Source organism: Rattus norvegicus, chromosome X, assembly GCF_036323735.1.
Source record: "Rattus norvegicus strain BN/NHsdMcwi chromosome X, GRCr8, whole genome shotgun sequence".
NCBI classification, from domain to species: domain Eukaryota; kingdom Metazoa; phylum Chordata; class Mammalia; order Rodentia; family Muridae; genus Rattus; species Rattus norvegicus.
In genome coordinates this window covers 59,041,403-59,050,583 of record NC_086039.1, presented here as the reverse complement: position 1 = coordinate 59,050,583, position 9,181 = coordinate 59,041,403, and the positions used below count along the sequence as shown (strand labels likewise).

Sequence of the window (9,181 nt, the reverse complement as noted above, 5' to 3'; positions counted from 1 at the left end):
AACAGATCTTACACCTACAGCAGGAATTGGGGGATCTTACACTAGAAATCCAGGATTTACAAGAGACCATGACTAAGGGACAGTATGCCCAAAAAGGGCCAGCTAAGGCCAGTAGAAAACCCCAACCAAAACTAACTTTCCCAGTTATGACTAGGGCACGCGCCAGACAGGCCAGGGATGAGTCTGAGTTAAACAGTACTAGAACACTAAATAGGTCGGCCAGAGACGAGCGTGAGCCAGACAGTACTAATCGTAACCGTAATGAGGAACAAGAAAGTGAAGAAGAAAATGACTATGAGGAGGGACCCTCAGATTCGGAAGAGGAAAGCCCTGATCAGGATGAGGGTGGGACCTCGTGTCCCGTATACAAGAAACTTAAACTCAAACACATAAAGGAATTACATTCAGCTGTTAAAAATTATGGTATGAATGCCCCCTTTACCTTGGCTATCCTAGAAGGACTTTCGGGGTCTGGGTATTTGACCCCTAGTGAATGGACCAAGGTAGTACAATCTGTCCTCACTAGAGGACAATATTTGACTTGGAAATCTGAATTTATTGATAAAGCGGAGAGCCTTGCTGCTAGAAACAGAAACAATCCCTTAAGTAAATCTGCTTCCTGGACGGCAGATAAGCTATGTGGGAGGGGCTCATTTGCCTCTGAGGAAAAACAGCTGGGGCTGTCTCCCCGTGTACTCGCACAAACGGCGCAGGTGGCTTTGTCCGCTTGGAGAGCAGTCCCCGCTACAGGGGCACTCACCACCCCCTTAACTAAAATAATCCAGGGGGCACAAGAGCCCTATGCTCAATTTGTAGGGAGACTACAAGAAGCAGCTGAAAGAATCCTAGGTCAAAATGAAAGTGAAGGGCTTCTCGTTAGACATCTTGCTCTCGAAAATGCTAACTCGGCGTGTAGAGCTGCACTTCGAGGCAAGACCAAAGACCTTGATATCCCAGGCATGATTAAACTTTGCAAGGATGTCGACTCTTTTTCTCACCAAGTATCTAAATCTATCAGCCTGGCAATTGGGGCTGTGTTCCAAAGAGCTGGAGATTCTGGTCACCCTAGAGGCAGAACATGTTTCAAATGTGGACAACCCGGTCATTTTGCTAGAGAATGCAACATCCCAAAACCTAGCCAGTCCCCCAGCCCTGGTGGATGGCCCACTGCCCCGAGGGTTTGTCCCCGCTGCAGGAAAGGCCGTCACTGGGCCAGGGAATGTCAGTCTAAGACTGACATTAGTGGACAAACCCTCCCTGCGGTCCAGGGAAACGAGCGGGGGGCCCCACAATGGGGCCCCTATCCACGGGTGACCACCCGCCCCCAAGTGCAGCATCAAGCTCCTGCAACGCCAACTTATCCCGGGCAACAGCAGGAAGTGCAGGAGTGGACCTTTGTTCTTCCACCACCAGGATTATAACCCCTGAGGAAGGGACTGATATCATAGAATCTGGAAAGTTTGGGCCCCCGCCGCCTGGCATGTTTTTCTTAATAATTGGGCGAGCCTCGAGTGCTCTTCAAGGACTTGTCATCCTTCCCTCTGTAATAGATGCTGATTATTCTGGAGAAATAAAATTTCTAGCCACTGCCACACAGGGCCCCTTAACGCTTAGAGCCGGACAACGCATTGCACAGGCCTTACCGCTTCCCTTCATGGGGCAGTTCCCTCATAAAGTAAAGGGGCGTGGTTCTTCCTCCCCTGGCTCTTCAGATGTTTATTGGGTGCAAAAATTAACTTATGAAAGACCCCTGATGTCTCTTTGGCTTGATGGCAAACAATTTCAGGGCCTTTTAGATACAGGGGCAGATACAACAGTGCTCTCCTCTAGACACTGGCCCTCAACCTGGCCCCTTAAGGCTACTGCCACACATTGAAAAGGGATAGGTCAAACACAGGATACACTCCAAAGTTCAAAGCTCCTGACCTGGAAAGATAAAGAGAATAATACAGGCACAGTTAGGCCATTTGTAGTTTCTGGACTCCCTGTTAACCTCTGGGGAAGGGATATTCTTTCCCAGATGGGGGTGATGATGTGTAGTCCCAATGAGGTCATTACTAACCAAATGTTAAGGACAGGATTCCTCCCTGGAAAAGGATTAGGTAGAAATGAACAGGGAATCACAGAACCCTTGACTCCCACGCCCAAAACAGATAGAGGAGGTTTAGGAGCAGACCTTTTTTCATAGAGACCACTGTTCCTCCTGCACTCCAGGCTGATAAAATATCTTGGAAGTCAAATGATCCAGTCTGGAACAATCAGTGGTCCATGCCTCAAGAAAAGGTTCAAGCGGCCCTACAGTTGGTGCAGGAACAATTATTACAAGGGCACCTTGAACAGTCCACTTTGCCTTGGAACACCCCTATTTTTGTCATAAAAAAGAAAAATGGTTCTTGGAGATTGTTACAAGACCTTAGAGCGGTTAATAAAACTATGGTCCCTATGGGGGCCCTACAACCTGGCTTGCCTTCTCCAATAGCTATTCCTAGAGACTTTTATAAAATAGTCATTGATATAAAAGATTGTTTCTTTTCTATTCCCCTTCATGCGGAGGATTGTGCCTGCTTTGCCTTTTCTATCCCTGTCATTAACCATGTGGGCCCTAATCCCCGCTTTCAGTGGCGAGTGTTACCACAGGGGATGGCTAGTAGCCCCACCCTATGTCAAAGGTATGTGGCCCAAACTATAGATCCAATAAGGCTGCGTTTCCCCTCTGCTTACATCATTCATTACATAGATGATATCTTGGTTTCCTCTGCTTGTTTACAGGAAACTCAAAAACTAGCCCAAATTATTGTTCTGGCCTTACAAAAAAGGGGTTTCACCATTGCCCCTGAAAAAATTCAGACGCAATATCCCTTTTTGTTTCTTGGATTCCAGTTAGAACGTACATCCATTTATTCTCAAAAGCTAACAATTAGAAGATCGCAGCTACATACCTTAAATGATTTTCAAAAACTTTTGGGTGATAGTAATTGGCTTAGACCTTACCTTAAGCTAACCACCGGTGATTTAAAACCTCTATTTGCAATTCTGAAGGGTAGCCCTGATCCTAATTCCATTAGGGTTCTGACTCCAGAGGCTGAAAAGTCCCTACTAAAGGTTGAACAGGCTATCAGCCAACAATTCATAGGTTATTTCAGCCCCTCCAAGACACTGTATCTGATCCTTTTCGCTACAAGGTTTACACCCACAGGCCTCCTATGGCAAGATAATCATCCACTAATGTGGATCCACCTGCCCGCAACCCCCCCTAGAAGACTTCCTACTTATCCCTCCTTAATTTGCCAGACCATTTTCTTGGGGCTTAAGCTGGCTACTCGCCATTTTGGCCGCGATCCCGATATTATTATTTCTCCATATTCACAGGAGCAGCTTGCTTGGCTGCAGCACAGACATGATGACTGGACAGTCCTGCTGTCTATTTATCAGGGGACATTTGATACTCATTTACCAGGAGATAAATTATTACAGTTCCTCCATGTTACCCCCTTTGTCTTCCCAAAGGTTACACAGCTGAAACCTATACCAACTACCTTAACTGTCTTCATAGATGGATCTAAGAATGGAAAGGCCTCCTTTGTTGTTAAAGATCAAGTTTTTTTTTGTCCATACCCCATACGCTTCTGCCCAATTAGTAGAACTTAATAGTGCTTTAGAAATATTTAAATTAATAAATCAATCATTTAACCTTTTTTCTGATAGCCATTATGTAGTCAGAGCTCTCCGAGTCTTGGAGACTGTCTCTACTATACAACCCTCAACACCTACCTTTAAACTATTTTCAGAAATACAAAAACACATAAGGGCCCGGCCAAACCCATTCTTTGTGGGCCATATCAGAGCCCACACGAATCTGCCCGGTCCTTTAACCAAAGGTAATGATTTAGCTGACAGGGCCACTAGACTGACAATGATTGCTTCTCTTAGTGATTCCTTACAAGAAGCACAGATGGCACATTCACTTCATCACCTTAATGCTCAAACATTGCGGCTTAAGTACAAAATTACTAGAGAACAAGCCAGACAAATTGTCAAAAATTGTAAAAACTGCCTGACCCTACTTCCTGAGCCACACATTGGGGTTAATCCCAGGGGCCTTATCCCAGGAGAAATATGGCAAATGGATGTCACCCATGTCCCATCTTTTGGAAAACTAAAATTTGTACATGTTACCATTGATACCTTTAGTGGGTTCATATGTGCCTCTGCACACACAGGAGAGGCCACAAAAGATGTTATTGCTCATATGCTCTACACATTTTCTGTTATGGGACAACCCAAAATGCTAAAAACGGATAATGGGCCTGGCTATGTTAGTCATAAATTTAAACAATTTTGCTCCCAATTTCAAATAAAACATATTACAGGCATACCTTATAACCCTCAGGGACAAGGAATTGTGGAACGAGCACATCAAACCCTTAAGAATACACTGTTAAAGATTACTGCCCAAGAAACTCTTTATTCTCTTAAAGGCAGCGCAAAATTTGTATTATCCCATGCCCTTTTTGTTTTGAATTTCTTAACTTTGGATAATCAAGGGCGTTCAGCTGCCGATCGCTTATGGCACCCCTCAACCAAGATGGATCACGCTCACGTTCTTTGGAAGGACCCCCTAACTGGACAGTGGCAGGGTCCTGACCCTGTGATAGTCTGGGGAAAAGGGTCCGCCTGTATTTATAACTCTAAAGAGGGGGGAGCCAGATGGCTCCCTGAAAGATTAATAAAGCTTTACAATAAATTTCAAACAAATTCCAAGATTGATAAAGCCTTATAACAAATTCCAGGGTGGCGCCTGAGAAAAATGCATGTTTTCTTTTTCAGAGCAATGAAGTTCTACTGGATTCTACTGAAACTTCTCTTTCTAACTGTGCTGACATCCGGAACGTCAAGCCCATATCAGATTTGGAATTACACCTGGGTAATTATAAATGAGGCCGGAGACACCGCCTTTACCACCTCCCACACTGGCCCTAACCCCACCTGGCCACAATTAACTCCAGATTTTTGTAAACTAGCTGCAGGAGGAAATTCTTACTGGGGCTTCGCAGACAAATACTTACCCCTAATTGAAGTCCTTCATGGGTCTAGTTTTAATGAAAGATATGTCGGTTGTGACACTGTCCATCGATGCACCAACATTAGGGAAACTGACTTTTATGTCTGTCCCGGATCCCACAGAGATCGCTCCCTAAACTATAAGTGTGGATACAGGGATCAATTCTATTGTGCCTCCTGGGGGTGTGAAACCACAGGAGACGCATACTGGAAACCTACCTCCTCTTGGGATTATATCACAGTAAAAAAGGGGTGGCACAATTCTAACAGAAACAGTACTCTAACCCAGGAATGCCGGAACACTGAGCCTTCCAAGGGCTGGTGCAACCCTCTTACAATAACTTTTACAGATGCTGGGAAAAAGATCACCCCAGAAAACTGGCATAGGGGGTTTGAGTGGGGTCTCCGGATGTATGTTGCCAATAGAGATCCCGGAGTAACCTTCAAAATTAGATTATTTAAAACCACCCCCAACTTACATAAGGCCTCCATTGGGCCTAACCCTCAATTGCATAGCCAAGGTTTCTTGCCACCCAGGGTGGTGACTCAGCCCCCCTTTAACACCTCTAGTCCTCCAACTACCCTTTTTCAGCCCACCATACCTGTTGGGCCAATGTCCCCCACAAGCCTGATTTTATCTGTTCTTAATGCCTCAGCTCTTGCCTTGGTATATCATGAACAGGAAACAAATACATCTATTTATGAGGAATGCTGGATGTGTTTTTCAGCTAACCCTCCTTTCTATGAGGGTATAGCCACTTTTGGCAACATCACATATACTAATAACACTGGTGGTCTCTCTTGGAACACCATAGAACTCACTATCACAAAAGTCTCAGGGATAGGAAGCTGCCTCCTCGGGAAGAACATGCTCCTCCCTAAACAATTATTAGAAATATGTAATCATACCATAATCGTTGACAATCAAAATACATATTTACAAGCCCCCAAGTATACTTATCTAGCATGTTCCACTGGTCTAACCACATATGTTATAACATCTCAATTTTTAAAGACTAAAGATTACTGTGTGCTGGTTCAATTATTTCCCAGACTCAGCATACATGAGCCAGAGACTTTTCTTAAATCCTGGGAAAAGGGCTCGGATATGCCTCACAAGGTAAAAAGAGAACCAGTAACTGCCATCACTCTCGCCGTTCTCCTAGGTCTAGGGGCCGCAGGTGCAGGCACTGGCATCGCTTCCCTCGTTACTTCCCATCAATACTATAACCAGCTTAGTGAAGCCATAGATAAGGATATTGCTGAATTAAGAGATGGATTAGCTAACTTAAAAGACTCAGTTGCCTCGTTGTCTGAAGTAGTCTTACAAAATAGAAGAGGCCTAGACTTAATCTTCCTACAACAAGGAGGACTTTGTGCAGCCTTAAAAGAGGAATGCTGTGTTTATGTAGATAAGACTGGACTTGTAGAAGACAGTCTAAAAAAGGTGAGAGATAGCCTAGAAAAACGAAGGAGAGAGAGAGAACAACAAGAGTCTTGGTACCAAAACTGGTTTTCTACATCCCCATGGCTCTCTACCTTGTTGCCCTCAATTTTGGGACCCCTTGTGGGCCTACTTTTGTTGATTTCCTTTGGTCCTTGGGCCTTCCAACGACTTACACGCTTTATTAAATCACAAATAGATTCTGCTTTGCCTAGAAATTCTGTTTCAGTACATTATCATCGCTTGGAGACCGGAACAGCTGAGGAGAACCAGAGAGACAACGAACAAGATGAGGTGCCTACAACTTATCGGGAGAGGCTCAATTTCCACAATCTCTTATATTAATGCCATCTGGCCCTTGCTCTTTCGCCCCTGGGCTCAAGTGAGAGGAATGAGAAGATGACCTGATGTAGCTATCCTCAGGGACAGGCAACTTCCTCTGACCCTTGACCAATCTAAGACAGGAACCTTGGGGGCGACAAGGTGATCCTATGACAGAGAAGGCTGGGGTTTGAGAGGTCGATCCTAAGACAGAGGTGGCTACACCCCGTTTAAACGTGCGGGCCGGTCAAATGCTCCTCTGCCCAGTTTCTCCCCCAATAACACACACGTATAGCCCAGAACGGTGTGTTACAGCATAAGTTCATTCCTAGCCATTGGGGTGCAGTCCTAACTGCAAGAGTGGCTTGCCATGGCCGAGCTGGGCACTCTGTGAGGCATGTCTGATCTCTCTCAGACCACTACTTCCACCTAATGTTTTTTTTTTTTTTTTTTAAAGAAAAATGGGGGAGATGCACGGAGCCATATTGGATTTGGGCCTAGCCGCTTTTTGACTGCATAGTTCAAAGTGACTCTGGGCTGTTTGGCCACAGAGACTCACCCTGAAGATGACTGCCATAAATCTTAAGATTCTTGGATAAAGCCTCTCCCATGAATTTATGGCACAGGAGTATAACATTCAAGGGATGCCTCAGCTCAAGCAGATACCAGTTATCTCCTCAGTCAACACCCAGTGTCTCCACCACCTGACCTCATCGCCTGACTTCTTTGCCTCCAGCTATCACTGCCTATACCCTCATCTCCCCCTCCTTCATATTTCACAAAGGTCACTCCCCCTACCTGAAAGCCTTAAAAGCTGCAATGTTCATCCCAATAAACGAGACCTTGACAACAGAACTTTTGCTTGGTCTCCTTCTTCTCTTCACCCCCATTTTGGCCCACAGGTAGAAAGCCTCTTCGGGACCCTGAATAACTGGGTCCCCGCTGGCGGGGACAGTTTTGGCTCCTTTTTTAAAAACCAAGTTACCATAGTTGTCTGGGTTCATTTCTGGGTCTTCAATTCTATTCCATTGGTCTATCTGTCTGTCTCTGTACCAATGCCATGCAGTTTTTATCACTATTGCTCTGTTATACTGCATGAGTTCAGGGGTAGTGATTCCCCCTGAAGTCCTTTTATTGTTGAATATAGTTTTAGCTATCCTGGGTTTTTTGTTATTCAGATGAATTTGCAAATTGTTCTGTCTAACTCTTTGAAGAATCGGATTGGTATTTTGATGGTGATTGCATTGAAGCTATAGATCGATTTTGGTAAAATGTCCATTTTTACTATATTAATTCTGCTAACCCATGAGCATGGGAGACGCTCCATCTTCTGAGGTCTTCTTCAATTTCCTTTTTCAGAGGCTTGAAGTTCTTATTGTACAGATCTTTTACTTTCTTTGTTAAAGTCACACTGAGGTACTTTATATTATTTGGGACTATTATGAAGGGTGTCATTTCCTTAATTTCTTTCTCGGCTTGTTTCTCTTTTGTGTAGAGGAAGGCTACAGATTTATTTGAGTTAATTTTATACCCAGCCACTTTGCTCAACGTGTTTATCAGCTTTGGTATTTCTCTGGTGGAACTTTTGGGATCACTTAAATATACTATCATATCATCTGCAAATAGTGATATTTTGACTTCTTCTTTTCCAATCTGTATCCCCTTGATCTCCTTTTGTTGTCTGATTCTCTGGCTAGAACTTCAAGAACTATATTGAATAAGTAGGGAGAGAGTGGGCAGCCTTGTCTAGTCCCTGATTTTAGTGAGATTGCTTCAAGTTTCTCTCCATTTAGTTTAGTATTAGCGACTGGTTTGCTGTATATGGCTTTTACTATGTTTAGATATGGGACTTGAATTCCTATTATTTCCAGGACTTTTATTATGAGGGGGTGTTGATTTTGTCAAATGCTTTCTCAGCATCTAATGAAATGATCATATCGTTTTGTTCTTTTAGTTTGTTTATATAATGGATCACGTTGATGGTTTTCCATATATTAAACCATCCCTGCATGCCTGGGATGAAGCCTACTTGATCATGGTGGATGATTGTTTTGATGTGTTCTTCGTTCGGTTTGCCAGAATTTTATTGTGTATTTTTGTGTCGATATTCATAAGGAAAATTGGTCTGAAGTTCTCTTTCTTTGTTGTGTCTTTGGGTGGTTTAGGTATAAGAGTAATTGTGGCTTCATAGAAGGAGTTCGGTAGCGTTCCACCTGCTTCAATTTTGTGGAATAGTTTGGATAGTATTGGTATGAGGTCTTTTATGAAGGTCTGATAGAATTCTGCACAAAACCCATCTGGGCTCTTTTTGGTTGGGAGACCTTTAATGACTGCTTCTATTTCCTTAGGAGTTTT

The 9,181-nt window shown here is 43.9% G+C and overlaps 1 long non-coding RNA gene across 1 annotated transcript; it reads right to left on the bottom strand.

The window, feature by feature from the left end:
* Positions 1–264: 264 nt before the first annotated feature.
* Positions 265–7,931, bottom strand: LOC134483998 (uncharacterized). The gene is made up of 3 exons (XR_010061262.1): positions 5,067–7,931; positions 2,177–2,295; positions 265–1,926 (listed from the first exon to the last, which is right to left on the bottom strand). It is a non-coding gene; the product is annotated as an uncharacterized LOC134483998 (long non-coding RNA).
* Between the last annotated feature and the right edge of the window lie 1,250 nt (positions 7,932–9,181).